Raw genomic sequence first — 24,722 nt, 5'->3', positions numbered from 1 at the left:
TGTTCAAGATACATTGTGAGGGGGACAGAGGACACAGATACGGGAACTGCGGGGGACATGTCCCACGTACCCCCACTCTGACACCAACAAAGTAAGAGGACGGAAGTTCCTCTGGTCAAAGAGCCGATGTCAAAAAAGCTTTGTGCAATTAAGTCCTGCTTTGTATTTGTCTGTATTTACATTTTTTATCGACTTTTATGAATGAACAACAAACATCAGTTATCTCGTGGTGTGTTATATATAGATATACGCGCACGATTTTTAAAGGCAGGATCACGATTTTATCACGATTCTTTTTAATTTTGGATTTTGTGCATGTTACTGAACAGTACAACCAAGCTCATTTCCAAATTTAAAAAATGTAGCCCTAAAATTAAAAATAGCAGACCTCCTGGCACCTGCCCCCCAAAAAATGTCTGTGCACTGGGACAAATGTAATGTATCCTGTCACAATCCTGGTGATTAGATTGTGCATAAAAGTTCATTAAAAAGTTTGGCTTTTTAATATATTTTTTCTTGCAACACTGCATGGTAATCTCATCCTCAACATTTTACTCTAGAGAAAACAACATTTCACAAAATGAAAGACTGACAAAAAGCTTGACGCACTGATGAAGATATTTTAGTCTTGAGGTGACCCACCTTGGCTGCTTTTCAGTGGTTCAAATTTTCAAACACATTAACCTGGATACACTTCTTGCTGTTTCCTGCAGACACATGAAATTTCTCAATTCTTTGCAAATATCGCCATCCAGTGTCTTAAAGAAAGTACTACAAAGACACCACAGAGACACATGGAAAACCCAACATTTTAATTTTTGTCCAATAAGGACAAAATCAAACTGCATCTTCAAAATTCTTTTTTTTTTTTTTTAAAAAAAAAAAAAAAAAGCACAAAACTCATCAAGTATTACTGTCATCACTTTCACAAACATGGTTAGACTGACTAAAGTGGCTCATTATAAATTTTTAAGAAACATTTTTATCAAGATTGGTTTTGATCCATGGGATATTTTAAAAGGGAAAGTCAAGTTTTTAGTATAATTAGTGCAAAAATAATCAGTCTGACAGATTTTTTTTAAAATAATATATATTTATTATTTTCTATATTAGATTACAAAAATACAAAATTTAAAATTAAAAAAGGGGGGAAATCCTTAAACAAGCACAGCACGTCTGAAAGTAGCCATAGTCACAAAACTAAATAAAAAAACATTATTTAAAGTATATAAGACAAACATTTAGACAATAGACAATAGATATACATTTAATTTTCAAGAAGATAACCAATACATTTCAGAATTCTTCCTTAGTATTGACTTGTGATAATTTACTACAAAATATCTGGATTTTGCATGAAACAGGCTTTTGTTGCATGGATTTAATGATTAAGACATTTTTCGGAATTAGTAAAAAGATTCTACTTTTTTTTTTTAAACCAAAAACAGAACAAAGTGAGTTTTTCTCACTCAAATATATATTTTTTTACTTAATGGAGTATCTAAATTCCTCTTCCACCTGTAGGGTGTCAACTGCGCATCAACAAGTCCATCAAATTTACCAGCCAGTCCCGCACTGAGTGACAGACACGGTGAGTGTCTGCAGGGGGCGCGCAGAGGCAGGGAACATGGACAGAGTCAGAGGGTGGAGGAGTATTTCCACTAAAACGTGCGCAGAGAGAATTTGCAGTCCCATTCAGTGCGCAATTTAGGGGGAAAAAAGAGCGATTAGTTACTGATAACATAAATCCAGCATAAAAAAAATACTTTACAGACAGAAATAATCTACATTTGGAAGCCAGAATATATTTGGAGCGAGTGAATTCCTCTTTGGAAATAAAAGTGTTGTGATAAATGTTAGTGGGAATATGACTGGAATGTTGCAGGAAGATTACAGTGATAGGACTGGCACTGAAATGATCATAAAGTACTGTTAAATATCGTATTAAAACTATGAATCGTCATAAAGTATCGTCTCATCTCAAATATGGACTCTTATTGACGCATCATAATAAGCTTTATTTGATTTAAAAAAAAAAGACACACTGTAATATACATTTTCCTCATGAGAAAAATGGGATTGTGCATCTCTGTGTTTGCGTGTGTGCACAATTCACGCGCGTGCGTGTACGTGTGGATGCGCGTGCGCGCAGGCGGAGGATCGCCGAGCCGAGCCGTACCGTGCAGCAGGCACAAGCCGCTGGGCGCGCAGGAGAAGCCGCAAAAAATTACAGCAGCCGCTACTTGAAACTGCAAGGAGAGCAGAGGGAGCGTCGGAACTTCGGTGTGCACGGTAAGAGCCGCCACGTCTCTTTATTCTCCTGTTTTTCTCCCCAAAAAGAGCGCTTTGGAGGCTTTTGGCTGTTTTATTTTAATTTTTTTCATCCCTTTTGTCTTTTTCCATCTCTCCATTTGGGGAGCCGGTGCGCACGCTGCATGGATGAAAGCAGACATGAGACAAAAGATCCGGCAGATTTGACGGGGGAGGAAAAAAATGAACGAAAAACAGCAAAAACGAAACTGAAAAGGAAATTTTTGAAATCACAGAAATTAATTCTTCCTATATGCCCCTTTTTTTCCGAGCTAAAAAAAAAATGTGCACGAGCTTAAAAAGGGGTGTGTACCGTCTGGAGGAACACGCGCTTCACCCTCAGACACAGATTTTTCACACTTTTATTGAGGAAAATGCGCTTCGAGTGCGCACAGGAGCGTCTCCTCACGCGCACCGCGCGCTCTATATTATTTATTGATTGCCCTGAAATTGTTTATTATTATATAATCTTGGCAGGCTGCTATGGCAACGTAAAGAGGAGCGTTTTTTTCCTCCTAAATTACAGTCAGTACACAGTTCAACATCCAGAAATAAGAAGAGCTCTCTCCTGCTCGCCCCACCTCTTTGTCTGTGTGGAGGTGTGACACCATTCGGCTTCACGCGACCGGCAAACTCACACCATCACACACATCCAGCGTCTCTAAGCATATTATGTCATGATTTAGATGAATTATTGATCTCATATTTCCGTTTTATTGCACCGAGAAGGTGGAGGATGGAGGAGGAAGAGGAGGGGGGAGATGGGGATTTGGGGAGCGTGTGGGAGGGGAGGAGGAGGAGGGTGGGGGTGATGAAGATTTGGGGGTGTACCTGAATAACCCTTTTCTGCGTGCACACACTTTAAGTTCACCCTCTCACTCCGCTGCTGTCGCCGCTGCATCGATGCTGGATGTGATTTCTGCAGCGAGTCAAACTTTATTAGCCATCCTCCGTCGGTTTGATGCCTGGTCCTTTGTTTGCCGCGGCACGCATGCGCACTGGGAGTAGGGTGTGGATGGGAGAGATGCCACCTTGCCTATCAATAGGATGGAGGAGAGGAGGATGGATGGAGATGGTTTGGTTTTAATTCCTGATGGACTGATTTGATTTGAGGAAACATTTGATTATAGAAATAAAATGAGACGCTTGTGCGTGTGTGTGCGTGTGTGTGTGTGTGTGTGTGTGTGTGTGTTGGGAGATGTGTGTAGACGGTTTGTGTGTGAATGAAGCCATAGTGACGGCGATGCTGGTTTTTTTTCACTGAAATATTCAGTAGATGATAATGAAGCTGTATTGAAACAATAGTTGAGGAATTGATTAGTTGATGTAAAGAAAATCAGTAAATGATGATGCAGATTATTAATCGTATGGTCATTATGAAGTGAAAATGACAGATATTTTCAAATTCCTGCATCTCGTATGTGATTATTTGTTGTTTTTTCTGCTTTAGATATTTGTAAACGAAATATTGGGCAGTTTAGATGGAGCTATTTTCATTTTTTTTGCCCTCCTTAAGAGACGAACCATCTAATTGCTTATTCAGAGAAAAAATATTAATTAAAAGTTGTATTAGCTACCGCCTCAACTCCAAAAAACATATGGCCTGTGGGCCAGAACTGGCCCGTCCATGGCTTTTCCTCTGTGATCAGAATCACCCCAAAGTCATCAAATACCACCACTTGGTAAGGGACTGAGGTGTCAGACACTGACACCAAAAGCCCCTTTACACGGCAATATGATACGCCAGCCGACGATGTCAGTTTTAAACATGGGCAGACTGCATATTTTAAATACTAATACAGAAACAGTAGGCTGGTATAGTGGTAATAATTTGACACTGTGAATGTACATTAAGCACATGTACTTTTGGTACTCAAGCACATTTTGCTAATGATTGCTAAGAATACCTCTTGCATAATCTGATTTTATACAACAGTGCTGTCCAACACAATAACCACAATACTCTAATATTTCTGCAGTATGTCACAACACAGTCTGTGGATTATTTAAATTTCCTGTGTATAAACTCACCAATTTTTGCAACATTGCAATAGACTGACCCCACCTGTGCAAATCATCAAAGAGCTTGATGACTTTTAGAATAGAAGAAAGTCATAATAATGTGGATGTATGGAGCGTTTTTTTGGCTCTCACGCTGCCATGTGACTGTCTGGGCGCACTTGTCATATTATGTCTTTACCCTCTGTTACACATTTCCTGTCACTCTACTTACAAACATACCTTTAAAGGGAAAAAAAATAATTAGAAATTTGATATAATAATAATTTATAAAAGAATTCATATCTTTATTTAGTACATAGATGTAATGTCTATTATGATATTAGAAAAAACAAAAGTCCAGATGATGTCCAGTCTCATATCGTGACATCAAATAAATATGTAATTCAGCTATAACTATTAGTTAATTTAAAGCTCTTGTTAAAGTGTTTGCATCATTTGTCACCCCTTGAGTCGTATTATAAGATCACCATGGCAACGTGGGGACTGTAGTAACGTGTCCTGTACGTCCGACTGCTGATTGGCTCCCATAAATCCAGGCCCGAGTCCGTTCATTCATCCTGCCGGACGGAGACAAACAGCAACCTGATGAGAAGTTACGACGGTGACTCATCCATTACCGCCGCCGCTGTCGGCTGCTATAGGTGTGTGTGTGTGTGTGTGTGTGTGTGTGTGTGTGTGTGAGGTAAGCAGAGGCATAGCAATGAAACCTTGCTCACCCTCTCTCTCTCTGTGTTACATTCACTGACTAACTCTTTATTGTCTGACACACACTATGTGGTCAAAAGTATGTGGACAGAAGGTTATGGAGTTTTTAACAGAGATGTCCACATACTTTATCAGACATAAAAGAGAGGAAGACTTTGTGTGTGAGAGAGAAAGACAGCAAAAACAGAGAAAATGGTTGAGCGAGTTATCGTGCCACGTTGCTTGTCTCCTCTCGAGAACTCTGCAGCTCTCTCTTTGTCCGTCTTTGTCCTCCCCTATTCCCCTGCTGAGGTGTCAAAGATTAATAAAACCTAAATGCACTCTTTGTCGAGGCTCAAGTGAGTCATGTGATCAACAGGATCACTTTTCACAAAACGCAGCGTCTGTCTTAATTAGACCATCGATGCATATGGAGGCTCGTTAACTTACAGCAGAGGAGGTGAAGCAGGACAATGGGAGGCTGCAGCTGCTGCTCAATGCACATGTAACTGAGTGTGAGTGTGTGTGTGTGTGTGTGTGTGTGTGTGTGTGTGTGTGCTTGTGTGTATATAGGAAGATGGGGAATGAGCGCAGCTGCAGGTTGAGTCACCACTGCTGCTACTACTGTCACTATGGCAGCCAAAAAATGGACAATTGTACACAATTGGATCTATTTTTGGTTTGAATATTCTCATTACAAAAATGAACTAGAATGACTGCCATGCGGTTGTATGTCTCTGCGCATCAGTCAAGTTGCACCAACAGTTCACATCCATATACGTGAAAATGTAGATGTTAAGTGTTTTTGAAGAACATTTTGATGTTACGGTTGACCTATGACCTCTTGTCAGAATTTTGGACCTTCATTATTATATTTTATTTGACACTGGTTTGAAATTTGAACATATGAATTCTTGAGTTATGACCAAAAACATATTTTATTTGGTCACTGTGACCTTGACCTTTGACCACCAGATTCTAATCAGTTAATTTTTAAGTCCAAGTAGATGTTTGTGCCAAATTTGAGGAAATACCCTCAAGGCCATCATCAGACACTGCATCCACGACAGTGAGAGGGTTGCAAGGTCACGGTGACCTTTGGACACCTTTGAATTCTATCAGCTCATCCTCAAGTCCAAGTGAACGTTTGTGCCAAAATTGAAGACATTCCTTCAACATGTTCTTGAGATATCACTTTCGCAACAATGAGATAAATTCAAAGTCACCTTGACCTTTAACCACCATAATCTAACAAATTTATCCTTAAGGCTACTTGAACGTTTGTCCCAAATTTGAAGAAATTCCCTCAAGATGTTTTTTAAAATTCTGTATTCACAAGGATAATTAGATTAGGTTACAATGACTTTGTGACACTTTCGTGAGACCAGTAGAGCGTTTTTGCTAAATATGAAGAACTTCCCTGAAGGTGTTTTTGAGATTTTGCATTCACGAGAATGGACAGATGGACGGATTAGCCAAAAACATAATGCCTTCTATCTCCGGTGCAGAGGCATATAAACACATTCATTTTCTGAAAACTCTTAAATTAATATACACAATGTATTAGACAGAGCAGGTGAAAATAAGATCTCTAGGATTCAGAAACAGACAAAATGTGCAGATAATAAAAAAAGGCGGTGTTGTGGGAAATATTGCTGGAGTGCAGGCAGCTGTGTCTCATTATGGTAGCAGGTTGTGTTGTGTTTGACGCTGGAAGGAAGTGCAGAGCTTCTGGAGGTTTCCAGACGCTGCCTGCCTTGCAGCACGCAGCCGTATCTGACACGGGAGGGTTTGCACTGCATTCAGTATGTTTGAAATTAGTTGGGAAGAAGAGCTGCGTTAATTAATGTGGACGAAGCTTATTTTATTGTGGGTGTTTATGGCTTGGGCTGTATGTAATACTTAATACCTTCCTGAAATTTCAGCCTGGTATATGGTGCACGTGTGTGGTGGTGTACATTATCATCCAACGTCTTCACATATTGCCACTTTGCCATGGACCTCTAAATATTACGCTTTAGGTATCCTTATGCATCTGTTCTTTATGATACAGGATGCTGCTACCGTGAGGTCAACAAATGCACAAATACTGCGCGTGATTATGTTTAGGTAGCGAAAGCACATGGAAACCAACGCCTCGATGTCAACAAATGCACGTGCTGGCACGGATGTTCAGGTTCGGCAAAAGGGCACTTGGTAAGGTTAAGGGCTAATATGTGCTGCACATTACATTGTGCTATTTTTAGGCTACATCTCGATAAACAATACATATCTCAATATTTTTAAATCTCCTCAAAAGTACTTCATTAATGCTAAAACTGCGAGATAGAATCGAAACACTACAATTTTTTTTTTTTTTTTACCAAATTCCCTCTTTGATGTGACAATATTGTCGAAATGACTATTGGTGCTTTTAAAAAATATTCACAAAATTTAACAGTTGAATAATAATCATTAGTAATGCAGAAATAATGACTAAGTGGGTAAAGGCAAGTATTAAACAGGAACTGTCTGGTAAGTTGAGAAAAGTACATTGTTATACTGTAATGCAACTTTTAAAATCGCCAATTAAAAAAACACCATTTATTCCATATCATGATATAACAATATCCAATATCTAAGACAATATATAGTCTTATATCTTGATATGATATAATATCTTTATATTGCTCAGCTCTAGTAAGGTGCTGAAAAAGAAACATCACATTCAGACTGGAAGCAAACACCGGACTCCTGCATGAAAGTCCAGGGTTTGTTGGATCCATCCAACACCACTCCTGACCATTTTCTGTGCGTCATACTGCGTCATTACAGGTGGCGTTTCTGTGTCATGTGGATGTGACAGGTAAAGTTTGGCCTTTTTCTCAAGGAATGCTGCCTGTACATATATCATGGACATTGCAGACACCGTCTCACGACATATAATAGCACCGCAACAGGTTCTGTACAGCAGCATTCTGAGCCAGCGCCATCCAGCGGCGTATCATGCCGACACTAAAGGTGGCTTTTGGCGTAGGGATCTTACATCAAAAGCACTGTCAAAGCAGCCATATTTGGCGATTTCAAAATGAGAACAGACTTTCACAGCTAAGGTTTTACCACTGGGACTGTTGTGCTGGTTTGCATTAGCATACAGGTGTTCCTATTTTGGTGGTCACTTCGTTTTATAATTACAAGATGAATTCTTTATATTTTTACAGTTACAGCAGTGGAACAGCTGCTGCAGGAATCAGCTGCTGCTTGTATTGAATGAGTTGAGTGTGAAATGGGGAAGTGGCTTTCTTGGAAAGTAGCCACACTTAGCAGCCGATTGTTTTATGTTGTTTGACAGAGCCGCTCGCAGCACTTTGAAGGTATAAATATTAAGTGTTGGCTGAGTGTTTATTCTTCAATAAAGAGTCCACGAGCTGCAGGGAAACCAGAACAAGTTGTTGTTTCACACTTGCAGCTGTTAAAACTTGACAGGACTTTCTGTTTGATTACGGCTCGCTGCAGTGCGCCGGCCTGACAGGAATGAGGAAGTTTCAAAAGTCAAAAGGAAGCATGACAGTGTGTGTTAAATGACTTTTTTAAAAGGCTATTTTTGTGCAGTTTATGCTGAAGTGGAGTCAGCAGAGGGTTAACGATTATCAAGAATTTTCATTTCCCAATAGCATGCTCATTTGCTGCCTCACAGTTTATATCTGACCGTCTTTTTATAGACGTTATAATGAGCAGCACAGAGTCATGGTATGTCCCTCTGAGGACGCTGAGGTCGTGTCCTCTCTGTTTTCTTTGGGATTTTTGTGGTTTAAGTGACCTGGAGGATTACAGTTGGAAATTACACAAGGCAGGATTTTTAGCTCACATATTTTTAGTTTCAGCATCTGTAGATTTAACCTTTTTCATAATTTTCTGCATTTCATGGAAAATGGTTTCCAATAAAACCTTTTCATAGTGAGTTTTGCTCTGCAGTGTGTTTTGCATGTGAATAACTGAGACATTGTGTCTAGAAGAACATTGTAAAAATGCTTTAAGCACCTCAAATACAGTGCTGTTCACCTCCACTTTATTTAGGTGGCAAAAAACTTTGCAAAAAAATACTAGAACCAGATAGCAGCAAGGTGTGGTGATAGAGGTGGGTAACATAGATAAAATCCTCCACCACGGAATATGTAACTTTTCAAATCACGGAAATCAATGAGCAACAAAATTCCCCAAAATTAGGGGAAAAATAGTAAAAAAGTTAAAAAAAAATAACTTGAAAATAAGGAAAAAAATAGATAAAAAAGAAAAAAGAAAAGTAAAAAAAAAAAAAATGAGAAATGATCAAAAAAACTGCTTAAAAGGTAGAATAATTCTGTAAAATCATTTTAAATATCTAATTGTAATAATTATATATATAATTCTTAGGACATTTTCCCTAGTTTTTAAAAAATAATTTTCAAAATATAGTAATTTCTTGCTGTTTGTAGGACATTTCTTTCCATTTTTCCATGTTTTCTAATGAATTCACACCAGTTTGCTCAGGCCCAAATGTTTACTTCAGAAAGGCATCTGAATGCAGCACAAATAAAGTGATGTCAGTTCAGGTTTGAAAAGGGTTAATTTACTAATTTACAAAAGAAAGACGTAGAAACGCCGCTTTCTGGAGTAAATATCTGGAGAGCGAGACCTGACGGCAGCTCTTGTTCTCTCTTGTTTCAACTCGAGCGCTAACATGATTTTACAAATCCTAAACTCATGTCTTTGACCCGGGTTGGATGTGTCTTGCAGTCAGTGTTTCCGCAGCAGAAGTGCATGGAAATGAAAGTGGAAGTGGCGGCCGGGCCCCCCCCTCCTCGTGCGCCTGCCCGCTCGGGTCCCGCCGGAGTTTGACGGCGGTGCAACATGTCCTCGTCCACGGCAGTTCTTTCACCATGAGCGCCATCTGTCACATCGCACCTCGTCTTCCAGGAAATTACAGCTCAAACCGAAAGCGACAACGTTATCTGATATGTACCCCGGCGGGGCGGGAATGAACTCGGCAATCTCAGCTTGCTCTCTGCTGAATCCCAAATCCACTCAGTCACTCAGTCGTCCTTGTGGATTTGAAAATCATTTGGCGAGGGGGAGATAAAGGCACAATCCGGCTGTATTTCTTCCACCAACCTGCCCCGTTATCTGCGGAGGAGACAGATCTCATCCTAACAGCGGAGCGCACAGTGATAACACTTGATAGATGTGATTTCAACAGCCAAACAATTTCATTTCAGACTGACTGTCAACTGAAAACTGGCACCTGTTATTGCAAAGTAATTGCGACGAAAAAGGGAACGGATCACGGAGTATTGTTAAGGTTTTTTTCAACACCTGTACTTGCAAAACAGGAACATTTTTACAGAGATATCACCGGTGGTTTGGTTAAATAATAACTCTTGGCTCTGAAGGAAATTCAGTCAGTCAGTTTTTTTTTTAATTTACCGTCTGAATCAACAGCACAGAATGCCAAAAATTCGTGGCATTCCTGTGTCATGACTCAAGTCTTGATATCTGACACTGTATGCAAGAATCAATTATTAACTGCTGGAATTTCCTGACGCAAATACGCAGTGTGAATAATAGATCAGCATGAACCTCAGTGAGAGTTCACAGTCGTATCTGCCTGCTGCTGAACAGGTTCGTTTGTCACGGAGGTGGGCGGCAGCCATCTTGTTTCAGCCCACCACTGCAACTGAGCACAAACCTGCAACACCAGGAAACCCGAAAAAACAGCTGATGATGAACTCTGGTTTATTTCCACAACATAACTCCTAATGATCATTTAAAGGGGATTGGAAGAAACAATGTTACATCGCTATTCCTTTCCTCTCACCGTAAACAAGTTGTAAAACACAACACTGACATATTACCACTTTTATGACAGGCTGATCATAAATTGCAATCATTTATTTGGAGTATTGTTTGAGTCCACCTGAATGTAAGTCAAATATTCACTTAATTAGAGACCAAAAAACAGAGCTCAAAGTCTCTTTCGCAGCTAAATGCTTCACTGTGTTCACAGTTAGTCTGCCTGCTGTTTGCTGCTTAGCAGTAGTGCACAGCAGCTTTTTACAGCTTTTTTCTCTGAAAATGGTGCTATGAGGGCAACCAAGCTGCCAGAAGACAAAATCTTTTCCAAACATTTTGTGGGTTTCTGCTTGTTGCTCTAATTTTGGTCTCCACCCACCTTTAGAGGAAACATCAGTCTCTTTAGCTGCTAAAAGCTTCTTTGTGTTAACCAGCGAGTCTCTAACAGTGTCTGTCTGCTGTTTGCTGCTGAACAGGTACAGTGCTGTGGCTTTTCATAGTTTTACATTAAAAATGACCCCATGAGAGCAGCTGTTGTGGGCCGGACTGATAAACAGGAAGCTGAAACTCATAAGGCCTATATGACTCTGTAACACTGATAATAACATTTTATATTATAGTATTTTCACCACTGTAACTGGTTCAAATCAGAGCACAGACAGTGGTCAGCATGACAATAAAGCTGATTTTTTTAAAAATTACTACATCATAACATTATTATATTTAGTTGTCATAATAAACATGTTCGAGCCCCACAGTCTTCAGCTGCCATCAGCAGTTTCCAGCCTCCTCTCCATCTTTTTACCTCTCTGTAAATCTTTAAGGACTGCCAAGTCTGGAAAACATAGCTCTTTACGTGAATCTTTTAAACAGTCCAGAGACTGTTTCAGAGAGTCTGAGAATAATGAGATGGTACAACAGAGTTTAGACTCGTAGGTGCTCGGCCTCCTCGAGCTTGTGTCGCAGTCCCAGTTCTGTCAGCTCCCATCAACGACAGGGAAACTGACGACGAGAAGAAAATTACAAGAATATCTCTCACCGGATTTTTTTTTCCTTGAGTGCGAGACGTGATCAAGGGCTTGTCTGAAACACTCAGCGATGTGTGAGCGTGTGCGACATTACACTGCGAGGAGGAGGATGGCTTTCCAAATGCATGTTAACATTAGAAGGGCTGATTTACAAAACTGTTCATCACTTTTATTGTATTATTACATGTTGTATTGTTGTGTTCGATATTTGACTATACTTAGTACAAAGCAGAAGTTAAGTTTATTAAAAATTTAATTATATTGAGGATCATGATGCAATAGTCCTTTAAAAAAATAAGATTTAAATTAATACATTTTTTGAAATACATTTTTAAATAATATTTTTACATTATTTATTTCATTTTGTTTACTTGATAATTTTTTATTTTTAATATTTAAATATCTATTTAAAAACCTGATCAATATTTAAATATACTAAATAAAAATATTTTTAATATGTATATATATATTTTAATATGTTTAATTGATAAAATCATATAAAATATTTCGGATGTATTTTCAATATTTTATCATCACCAAAGCCTTTAGCAGAATTATAAATAATTATGTTTTTAGTATATGTATTTTAAAATATAAGTCATATTAAATAAAATTGACAAAAAAATATATAATTTAAAAAAATAAACAGCACTAATTTTACCTTAATTAACAAACTAAAATAGAAATAAATAAATAAAAATAACTAAATAAACATGAAAATGTATTTAGTTGTTTTTAATTTAATGAAAAAGATATATATATTTTTTTTAATTGATAAAAATCATCAACCATTTATTTTATTAGGTCATGTGAAATTCTGGATAAATAAAATTTGAATTGTTTTAGCAGTTTTAAGCGTAAATTTAAGCCCACACCATGCTTGGCGTTGTTTAAGTGGCTTGATAACTCCTTTTGCTACTTGCTCAGCTCTAACCCAGTTGATACCAGAAAGATAATTAGAGGCTGTCTAGACTCTGTGTGCCCGTGTCCTCAGTGAGTCCAGTGTGCCTGCATGGTGCTGGATGATGTGTGTCTTGGCTCCCACCCCCCCGTGGCTCTTTTTCGGGGTTAGCTGGAGTTTAAAGTCGACTTTGTCCCGTCTCCTCGTCTGGCTTGCCACCCAGCGTCGCTGACTGCAGGGCTGTCCTCTCTCTCTCTCACTCTCACTGTCTCACTGTTGTGGCTGGGGACAGCGGACGCCCGCCATGTCCAATTTCGCTCCACCGGCGTCTGGCCGCTGGCCGCCGACGCGCTGGTGACAGGGGTCATTTAGATGCGATGCTGAGAGGGCCAGTTTAGCCAAGACAGCCAGACAGACACACAGACAAATGGAGGAAAACAAGGCCGGGGTGGATGTCTGAGTCGGCAGCAGATATGTTTGTTGGAAACAGATGCAGTTGTGTTGTTAGATCTCAGCCTGAAGCCACTTTTTTAACTGTGTCTGACGCCGAGTCCTCTCTCTGGTACCACTTTGAGGTCACAAACACAGTTTTCGTTCTTCAGTTTGAACTCTGGTGGAAACCACACGGATTGTAAACAAAAGTCACATGACTCACGTGCAGCTTGTGTATTAGACACCTCTGGTGACCCGTCATCCCTCCAGCAGAGACATTTTGGCCGCAGAGGAAGTTATTCACTTCTGTTCATGAGAACACAGAATTAAATTGTTGTTTTTTTTGTAAGATAGTAAGAAATAGAGAGAGAATACAATAAAAGTGTATCATTTGTGTCTTTTTGTTGCACAAAATTATTCTGAATTATTTAATCAGGAACCAAACAACATGCAAAACTGTAAAACTGTAAAAGTTTAAACTTTCATTTTCTGTCCTGTTAATCATTTTGCAAACTTGTAGGGTTCTTGACCCAAAGCCCTGTCACCAGAAGAATATGTTAGCCTTGTACATTTCTGCAAAGCACAAACACATTAAATTTGTTTGTTTCATACGTATCATCTCATTTTTTCTAAAATGAAAACATACAAGTGAGTCATTGCTGTATTCCAAGCACTTTTTTAGCCACTATATGTGTGTTTTTCTGTTTTTTGAGCCAGTTCTCATTCCGAACTTGCCAAACACCACTGCTTGGTCAGTGATTTCAGCGTCAGACACGTAAAAGGCCACATTTTCCAGTGGTATGATACAGCGTCAGTGCATAACGTGGCCGGATGGCACTTGTAATTACCTCAGTGTTCAGCAGTCAAAGAGTTGAAGAGCGTTTAGCTCTATGCATGAACTATAATGGAGAAACTGACAATATATTTTGCAAAAAGGATAAAAACTGAAAAAGTTAGAATAAGAATAACAGATAATAAGTTAGAATAAGTGGTCCACCCATCACAAATGTTTAACCATGTCAGTGGCGTGGCTCGATGGCAATGTCACTCAGGTGGTTGGTATATTCTAAATCAAAGTTTTGTGTTTGTTTGAGTCATATTTTAAGTCTTAAAAAAAAAAAAAAAAAGCTCAGTCAGTCAGAGCTGAGGACCCAAGCTTTCGAGGCTCTGAGCCGCAGACGGAGGTAATAACTCCTGACTGCTTTCTGGGGACTTTTCTGTGATGTTTATGATCCGCTTTACCAGCCAGATCCCAGATCCCAGCGAAAACATAAAGCACCGTCGCTGGAATCATCTTTAATATCTGTCCGTAAATCTGACGCATGAAGGGAGGCAGCAGGTTCACAAGCAGAAGATGAACACACACACACACACACACACACACACACACACAAAGAAAAAAATTAAGTCTTATCAAGTGCTGCTGCCCACACAGACCAAACATGCAGCTCTCATTCTGCATTTTGCACTTCTCTCTTTCTGAATGTTAGTCTTTTAGTTCCCACTATGAGTATATTCAATACTATTGAAACTATATTTGTTTTCAGGTTAAATCTACTGCAAAGATGCATGCACAGGTTTGTTGTTTGTGAAGCGTTTAACCCCATAAACCCTGTTACACTCACAGCCAGCATGTTCTCTGCAGTTTATTTGAACTCCAGTGGGTTTTGTCAGTTAGTTCAGTTAATCTTGCAGCCTTGGTGAGAATAAAACTCTAATTCCAGAATATGTGCATACATGCATACATGCATACGTGCAGTGTAATGCATTTTATTAAGGGTGAGGTTGCAATCTCAAGCCCACTCTAAACTATATGATACGATGCGGTACGATACGATGCGATGCGATGCGATGCGATGCGATGCGATACGATACGACACGATATGGCATGGTACATCTCAATTCGATACCAGCACATACGATGCTTTATTTGTCAAGTAGAGTAATTTGTCTTGGACTAAGATGCTGTGCTTCCTTCATGATCTTGTTTATTATATTGAATGATAAATCTCATGAAAGTCTCTGCAACATGAATTCTCTACTTCAATAAGCCGATAACGACTGCTGCCTGAAAAGTACAAAGCTTATGTAAAAAGTAAGAGTCGTGTAAAATATGTGCATAGTTTGCAGTTAATGAGCTAAAATGTGCAAAACAACCAATCGTCTTTTAAACCCCATTTCCCATCAGAGTCGCTCGCTCCATTACCGGAACTTTCTTAGAAATGTCACTTGGCTCTGATGCGTCCTGAGAAACCCGCTCGGCTCACCAGCGCAGCCCTGCAGAGATATTGATTGATGTCGGACCATGTCTGGCTCCGGGTTTGAAGCCGGGGGCCTCGGGGAGCCGTGCAGACAGATGGAAAGGAGGATGGTGTGGGACACTGGGATGGCAGAGCAGCTAGCAGTGGGCTTATAGCTGCAGTGCTATTGATTGACACGAGAGATAGAAGCCGAGCTGAAAGCAAGACAGAGAGAGAGAGAGAGAGAGAAAGAAATATTCTGCTGTGAAACAATCCCCGGGTGGTTTTGGCAGCCAAATGGAACCTCTATCTTTATGTGATATGTGCAGATAATATCTACCTATCTATGGTATTTGTAGCACTCTCACTGGAGCTGGGCAGTGTTTCAGGAAAAGGCAGATAAGCAGTAATTAGACAACTCCTTTATCTTCCCCCATCACGGAGAAATAATCTACCTCTCTGTCTGGCTGCTGATTTCTCATAACGCTTTGGTCATTTCAAGGTTACAGTAATATTGGCAGGTCCCTCCTCACTGTTGGTAATTTAGAAAGTGAAGTGTACTTAATCTTTCTTTCAATGGGGAAACATCACCTCTGCGCACTCCGGTCCGAGTATTTAACCATCGAGTCAAGCTTTTGGCCATGAAATTGTCATCATGACAAAAATTTGTCCCAGAACACCAAATTGCATTAACCGTTAGACCCCTTTGGCAACTTTTACATGCTTTTCACTCTTAATTTTTGGCTCTGTTCATGCATATGGCATAAATTTTAGCAAGATTCTGTATTATTGTTCGATCTTGGAATTTCCAGCTTAGCTCCTACAATAAGTCTAAAATACATCGGAAACAAAAGTGCAAAAACATGCGCCATTGAAACCCATTCAAACTGCAATGTTTGATACCCCAGCCATCAAATGTGACAAATCCTTTTGGGGACGCAGGCTGAACACAAACACCACAAATCTCAAACCAATCAGGAGCCATTCTGACATTAATTAACTCCAAACTCTAACACAGCCAGCAGCTGCGCCGACTGGCTTCTCATGCACCGTGATAACAAATTTAAATTTTTGTTGCCTTCTGTTGATTGTCAGTGTTAGGTTCATCATAACATCTGAGTCGAATCCAAATCATTAGATTGGAGTTTGAAATGTTGTTATATATCAAATTTGCTGCCCACTCAGCAGAAGACAATGCTCGCATTGTGGCACTATTTCTGAGAATCACGTGTTATATTTGCACATTTCATAGAAATCCAACCTGTTCTCACTGAGAAGCCCTCAACTACAGCCACTTTATCAGTGATTTTGGCATCACATGCCGACCCCAGAAGCCACTATTTGCGGCTGTAGGATACGCTGCCGGTCAAACAGCACCTGTCGCGGTTGTATGTTACGCCACTGGATGTTGTCAGGTTGAACCACTGCCATCAACAACACGCTATCAGGAGCCAGAGGATCCCTAAAGGGCCGGACTACGCCATCTTAGTCCACGCAGACATTTTGGTTATCCTTCTGCATCAGCTGTTTAACCCCTGGGATGCTGTTACTGTGATGTCAACAAATGCACACGGTACCAACCGGTAACCAGCGCTGGTTACCAGCTGTCATAGTGGTTAAGATTAGCAACAAAGTCAGATGGTTAGGTTTAGGCAAGAGAGGCGCCCACACACACATCCACATGGAAAGCAAACTCCAGATTCCTGCACAGAAGTCACATGTTTGTGGCGTCCATCCACCCGATTAACACACTGGTTTGACGTTGAAGGTGGCTTTTGGCGTCACGCTTGTAAACAGAAAACACTGACAGAGCGGATATGTTTGAGTTTAGGGTGAGAACGGGCTGGGCGGGCGGGCAGCAAACCCTGAATTTTCACCCAGGATCTTGGTGTTCACTACCTGCATGAATGCAGAGTAAAAACATGATTAGTTTTTATTTTTTGTTCCAAACTTAGCCATGGGCTTTTGTTGGCGTCCCGGCGGGCATCCCAGAATGCCAAAAGCAGACACATTAGGATACCTAGCACATGGAAGTCCAAGTCAAAGCAGCAATATGGGACAACTTGGGATAAGGACATTTTGACATACAGAGTTGGAAATGAGCTCCAGCCACCATAAAATATGTAAGCGGCTGCTAACTTTGCTTCACTCACCAGCCACAAAAAATCTCTTGAGAGTCCACCAGCCACAGCGGCAGGTGGCCAAAAAATATTAGTGTTTCACTGTTGATACATCACAACACAGTTTCTAAAATGATGCAGTGTATGAGCCGACTTAGTTATTCGGATGTGAAGGGGAGGGTGAGTGGCGTGCACCTATTAGAGACGCTTGCTGACTGCAGACCAACAAACAACAAAACCTGTTGTGATTTAGCGAGTCGTGGCTGTGTGTGTGTGTGTGTGTGTGTGTGTGTGTGTGTGTGTGTGTGTGTGTGTGTGGCTTTTGAGGTATTAAACATGGATGTCTTGTAGTGACCTTTCACTCTTGAGGAGAAAGTTTAGAAGGAGAGGTGTACAACCACAGGTAGAACCAGTGAGAACTTATTTTTCACAAATATTTTCCAAAACTCAAGAATTGCAGCATAAAACACAAACACACACACACACACACACACACAGACAACACACACACACACACACAAACACACACACATTTTTTTTAATTAGCACTTTCTTGAAGTAATTTTCTTTTCTTCTTTTCTTTCTTTCTTTTTGCTTTTTGCTTTTTATTGCGTCATTTTTGTTGTCTTGTTGTCTCTTGTTTCTTGTCGTCCTCAGATGTTTCTGAAAGAAATCGAGCCAATTTGCTCACACATCAAAGGGTTAATGTTAAGATGACCAGTTCTGCAGTTTTGGCTTTGTGGAAATGTAAAGTTTCAGCTTTTCCGTGACATGATAATGGAAATGTAACGTATCAGTGGTTTGCAGACAATGCCATCATTTTTTTCCTGACGACTGGGCTTCGTGAGAATCTCTCTAGTTATTGATTAACCCATTTTATAATCAGATTCCTTTATGTGTGTGGCTCTGTTCAGCTGATTGTCTCTTTATTGAAACTGAGCACCTGTTCAGGATTTTCAGGTATTCTGTTGTTTTCTATGTGTGCTTAAAAGCAGGCAGAAATAAAGGAAGGTATTCACACAACGCAAAGAACAAAGCTGCTGTACATTATCGATAACAAGCAAACACAGCTGAGAAAACAAAGTCCTGAATCCTCCGCAGAGCACGCTCCACGATCATCAAACATCATACAAACAGAGGTCACAGCAGTCTGACGGTTTACTGGCTTATGTAAATCAGTTATTTATATTTCCTATTGTTGGGATTAAAAAACTCACTGTGAAAACAAATTCAAATTGACTAATTAATCATTTGAAACCTGAGTAACTGAGGCGAGTTAACAAGACTCGGCCCAAATAACAGGAAGAATCAGTAAAAAGTTACAAGAAAATTTCCTGAAAATAAGCACAAAAAAAGAAAAGCAAACAAGAAAATGACCACATAAAGTGATGAAAACTGTCAAAAGAAACACTTTTTAAACATAATTTAAAATGTTTATTTATCACAATTATAAATATGATTTTCTGAACATTTCCCTCCCATTTTCTTTACAGAATGAATTTTTAGGTCATTTTCTTGTCACTTTTTAATAATTTCTGGGACATTTCTTGCCACGTTGGTCATTACCTTCTCCTCCATGTTTTCGAAAGAATTCAAACCAATTTTCTGAGGTTTCAAGGGGTTGATTATTCAGGCCTACAAATGACAACATCGGCGTGCTTGAGTTATCCTGAGGTGTTTTTTGTGCTCTGGATGTCCAGTTTGCGTATTGATCGCCCTGCAGGTGCATGACGTTGTTTCCACAGGTTGTCAGGTCAAAGGTGAACAATAATTGCATCTGTGTACGGCCGCTGATTCACCGTTTTGTCCAAACGGCGTTGAGTCACAAAAAAAACAGCTCGCCAGGCGGGTGGGCCTTCTCATTGAAATTCAGCAGTGCCTGCCGAGAAAGATGCAGAGTCGAGATCAGGATTCCTTTGAAAGTACGCAAACCTAGTGCTTGACAGCTCTTGAGGTCTCCTGTCTTAACAGCGTGTATCTGAGGCCGGGCGGCGGCGGCGGCGGCGGCGGTGTGTGTTGGGAGGAAGGAATATTGGCAGGAGTCTGTGATGGAGTGGAAGATAGAGCCGGCTGTCACAACAGTTTCTGAAGAGTCCCTTTGAAATGACAGAAAGGACTAATACATCCACCCTGCGCCGTCTTCGACAGCGTGCAGGGTCCATTTTGATTTGTGGTTTATGATGTGCACTTTATTGCAGCTTATCTCACATGTACAGCGTGCACTCCTGCTCAAAATGGCCGCCGTGAGGACCGATCAGAGAGGGAGTCAGACGCTGCTGTGTGACGACCATCGAGCTTTCCAGATGAAGACAAAACACTCGATCAAAGTGTAAACAAAAGGAAATGAAGTCTCACACTGAGATTCCTCAGCAGCGTACAGCAGAAACAGCAGGGCCCATTTATCTTCCAGGACTTTTCCAGGCAAATTTTAAAGACCAAACGTCCTCTGAAACATTCGATGCTCCTCATTGGTTCTTTGTCATGCTTTGTTTATATAATATAGCCCGTATATTATATATTAATATATAATTTTATTATAATATAATATATTAATATTATAATAATATAAAATATATCAATAATATAATATATTTTTTATATTATTAGTTGTATAGTTATATATATTAGTTATATATTTAGTTATAACTTAAATCTTTAAATATAATTCAGGGACTATTTCTGATTTATGGGGGGTGGGGGGGAGCAAAAAGCAGGAGGCATGTCAAATAATTTTTTAAGCACTGGGGAGGGACTAACGTTTTTTTGCTTAGGGGAGGGGCATTCAGTTTAAAATGTCTGTGTTTTGAATTTATTTTACTGCTGATCTTTAAAGCAAACGTGTTGGGAGATTTCTTTTAAAAATGAACTTTTGGTGATTTCCTTTTTATTTTATTTATTCTTAAAACTTTTTTTTCCTGAAAAACTTTTTGGTGATTTTTATAGATTTTTCCCGTTAAAAAATCCCCCCAAATTATAATAAATAAATACTATATCTATTAATCACAGCCAGAGACTGTCAAAAAACAGAAATTATCACTGGAATTTCTACCATGTGTTATTATACAGGTTCATGAAACAAAATGTCATGACTTTTCCAAAACTTTCAGGATATATTTAGCTTTTCAAAAATTTTCCAGGCCTGGAAATTGCTATTTACAAATTCCATGTTTTTCCAGGTTCTTTATGACGGTGCAAACTCTGATAGAGTATCATCCGACTCGGCTAAAGAGTGAAAATCGAAGTTTAAAATGAACGCAGCCATTTATATTCCACGAGGCGTCATGAAAACCGAGTCTGACTGGACAATTAGAACGCAGAAAGGAGAAAATGGACTTCGCATTAAGCTGAATGTTTTATGGAGATGAATGAGTTCAGCGGTTGGTATTCTGCCGACACGCTGCAGACACTCGTTTACATCCTCCTGCCCTTGTAGCTGCTCTATTACGCTGTGACACAATAACAAAACACTGCAGTTAGTTTGGGAGATGTTTTCTTTTTGCTCTCCTGATTTATTACGCTCTGAGTGCAATTGACCCGGCGAGCTTCCCGGCAGTGTCACTGAATCAGACGCTGTCTCGGTGTTTAAGCCTACGGCCTCCTGTCCGCTCACATCACGCGCTTCAAATGATTCACTGCAGAGACGGTCATGTTAAGATTAATAAAACACCATGCGTGGTCAGTTTACCTTTTATTCCCATGATATTTAGGTCAAATTACCTTGAATGTGATATTTTTGGCTAACATAATGCATCTTTTTTTGCCTTTTCAGTCACTTTTGAAAAATTGAGTGCTAAGTTGTATACGAGAGCTTATAGAAAAGCTTCAAATGGAAGCAGCACAATCCCTGCTTACTTCATAGATGTTCTTTTACTACTTCATTTCTTTGAAACATGGTCAAAGTGGCTAAATGTCTTTCAAAAAATGAGAGGAAGGCAATGAGCGATGAAGCAAGAAATGATCCAGAAATTAGAGAAAAAAATTAGGAAAAAAACATCAATCAAAGAAGTAACAAATGGGAAATTAAAAATTACAAACAAATAAACAAAATAAATCAAAAATGACTCTGTTGAATAATATTAAATACTTTAATTATGATAATTTGAAATGTATTTCTGAAGAAATAATTTAATAAATCTACTAATTGCAATTTGCCAGATATTTCTTGCCAAGTTATCTTTTTTTGTTACCCCATGTTTTTGAAAGAAATCAAACCAGTTTGCTCCACTTTCAAAGGTTTAAATACTTGTGAAAGGCGTCTGAACGCAGCACAAGAAAAGTGATGACGATCCAGGTTTCAGAGGGTTAAAGAAGCAGAAGAAACAGCTTCATAGTCGCTGAAACACGTAGCTTGATAAAGACTGAGAGCTGTGTGTTTATCAGAAAATAAAACACTCAGTCTGTTGAGATCTGCGCTCAAACAATCAGCCGTTCTCGCTCGCCATTATCTAAGACTGTAGACATGCAATATGTCTGCCAGAGGAAGCATTATGTCAGCTGAAAGCCCTCAAAGATTTAACGTTAACAAAGACAACACAGAACAGCTGATCCTTGACTGTGTTTCCGTAACAGTTCTGGTCATTGTGTGGGCGTAGACTGGTTTCTGTAAAACAGGGAGATATCAGACAATGCGGTCTGATGGGAAGTGAGACTCTTTTGTACTGCAAGTATGACTAAGATGACTGAGCAGACAATGCTGTCATATAAAAACTTGTCATGATGTAGAAAAAACACACTTTAGAAACACATAAAAACCTTTTCAGTTCAGCTTGTTGAAGTCTATGCAGGAAAAAAACTTTAGAGTAGTGTTACAGGTGCTAAAAATATTTGTACAAAAGCTCCAGTTGGCTGAAACTAAAAATGCTGCTTATTTCACGTGAAGTTTGTTTTTATTATGGATGTCTGGCTTTAAAGACCTTCCAAATCCTTTTATTACATTATTAGCAGCTGCATTTCAAACTGACGCCGTCCGGCTGAGGCTTTGACATATTATACCGCTGCAAAAGATGCATTTTTGCGTCGGTGTCTGATGCCGAAATCACTGATGCCGACTCAGCCTCCTCCATGTTGATAATCGTTTGCAGACAATCTTCAGACTCTGAATCAGTTTGTGTTTTGAATGTCACATACAGCTCCTGTAAAGCTCCATTTACTTTACCTTTTTGGTCACTCAAGACAAGCTGAAAAAACAACTTTGACTTATTATCCCCTACTAAAGTAGGTGTGTTACTAACCAGTTGACTATTTACACATCAAGCAATGACAGAACAACACTGACATTCAAATGGAGTCATATTTGTGTCCATTTTATGAAATTAAGTCCAACACGTTCTCATCCCAACTCATCACATGGTGCTGCCCTGTCCAAGACCTTCTGCGTCTGCTGTTTACACTCCAGGAAGCCGTTACCGTGACGTCAACAAATGCACATGATGTGATGAAGCAGTACGGTTCTTATTTTTGCGTAACAGCACGGACTGCCATGATGGTCACAATCAGGCAACGGAGTTACGGATAGATAGATTTAGGCAAAAGAGGCTCATGGTAAAGTGTAGGAAAAAAAAGACACCTCCACACAGAAAGTGAACTCTGGACTCCGTAATGTCCTTCAGCATTTCATACGCACACTACCGGTTTCGTATGATAACAACACCACCCGTTCTGTCCGAGCGTGTTCTCATTTGAAGCTGTCCAGCCGCATTACAGTTGGATGCAAAAGGTGGCTTGTGGCATCACACTCGTAAGCTGAGTGACGCTATTTGAATTCGACGTGAGAACAAGCTGGATATTCTTTCCCCTTTTTGCTCTATTTTTGGTCTCCTCCATCTCTGAAGAGAAATACCTCTTAAGCTTTCTTCATCAAAGAGTGAATCATACAGTAAATCTGTGGGCGGTTTGAACTGAAGCAATGAGCTGGAAGATGCAACAAAGCTCCGTAGTGCTAAAGGTCAACAGCAGGCTGATCTATTGTAGATATGAAATATTGCCTGCAGCTTTAAAAACGTCCATCTCAAGAGAAAACTCAATAAAGTTGCAGAAAAGCAATATGTTAACAACATACAACTCCCATCTGACCTGAGCGTGAACCACATCTGCCCTGAAATCCACAACTTAACACCCACACTGTAACTCAATTACATATCAGTGACGATTGAACCAAATATGTAGACAGTGATAATTGAAGCACTGCCCACTGCCTTTTTCCTTTGAGTGCAGCTCTGGATGCTGCCAACCCTCCGAATGTTTTCTGTCTGGCAACGTGCCCCCTCCGTCTACTAAATCGTGCGATGCACTGCAGTCCACTCAATCTGTCAAAGGCGCTCCGAATCCTCTCAATTAGGGGAGCTGCAAAGTGTAGCCAAAACACCCCGGTGTTTTCATACCAGTGAATCTGCCAGAGCAATTTATTTATAATACCAATTTATTAATTTTGTCTCTTGGTTTCAAAAGGGGAACCAAAGACAAGCTGAAACCCGGAGGCTATTAACTGATGCCGCTTCAGAGAGATGCAAACATTATGCATCAGTTTTTTAGGAAATAAAAGTCATTATTTTAGGCTTAACAATAGCCGCGGATCCACATTGTGTGATATGCATATGGGCAGAAATTCACCATAATTTATATCTGAAATTTAGTAATTAGTCATTTTGTACCAAAGGGATGCAAAAAGCAATCCTTTACAACCTGACTGTAATGTGTCAAGTATGAAAATAGAAATTGTCAAATGATAATGAATAGCTGTCTGTATATGGGGAGGCAAATTAGTTACTGCAGCATATCAATGACTATGTGTTCTTTTTCCATAAAATATTCATATAAACAGCCCTTTTCAGCCGAGTGAAGGACTACACTTAAAATGAAGAGACATCGAATTATAAAAGAATGAATTATTTTGTGCTACTGTAAAATCGGACACACAGACAAAGTGATGTTTCTGGGTGCAAGATAATGATGTGTTTCTATGGTGATTTAGCTTTTTGCAGTTATTGACAATACAAACTAGCAAATGCACTCATCATTTTAACGAGTCATATTCAATTTCTTTTTTTCTCCATATCAGTGAAACTGACAGGAGTCAGTTTGGACCAGAGCCATTATTCATCATATTTTAACCCTTTGAAATATGGAGCAACATCAATCTTCTTGTGCTGCATTCAGATGCCTTTCACAAGTATTTAAG

The 24,722-nt window shown here is 39.6% G+C and overlaps 1 protein-coding gene across 1 annotated transcript in view; it reads left to right on the top strand.

Moving 5' to 3' along the window:
- The first annotated feature begins 2,159 nt into the window (after positions 1–2,159).
- basp1 (brain abundant, membrane attached signal protein 1) overlaps positions 2,160–24,722 on the top strand; it is a 56,949-nt gene continuing 34,386 nt past the window's right edge. The window contains exon 1 of the mRNA XM_042497557.1: positions 2,160–2,292. The gene's annotated coding sequence lies outside the window, so the exon portion shown is untranslated. The remainder of the gene's footprint in view (positions 2,293–24,722) is intronic.

Source organism: Plectropomus leopardus, chromosome 12 (genome assembly GCF_008729295.1).
Source record: "Plectropomus leopardus isolate mb chromosome 12, YSFRI_Pleo_2.0, whole genome shotgun sequence".
NCBI lineage: Eukaryota > Metazoa > Chordata > Actinopteri > Perciformes > Serranidae > Plectropomus > Plectropomus leopardus.
Note: the sequence above shows the minus strand (reverse complement) of the source record. Positions and strands in the feature narration are given on the sequence as shown.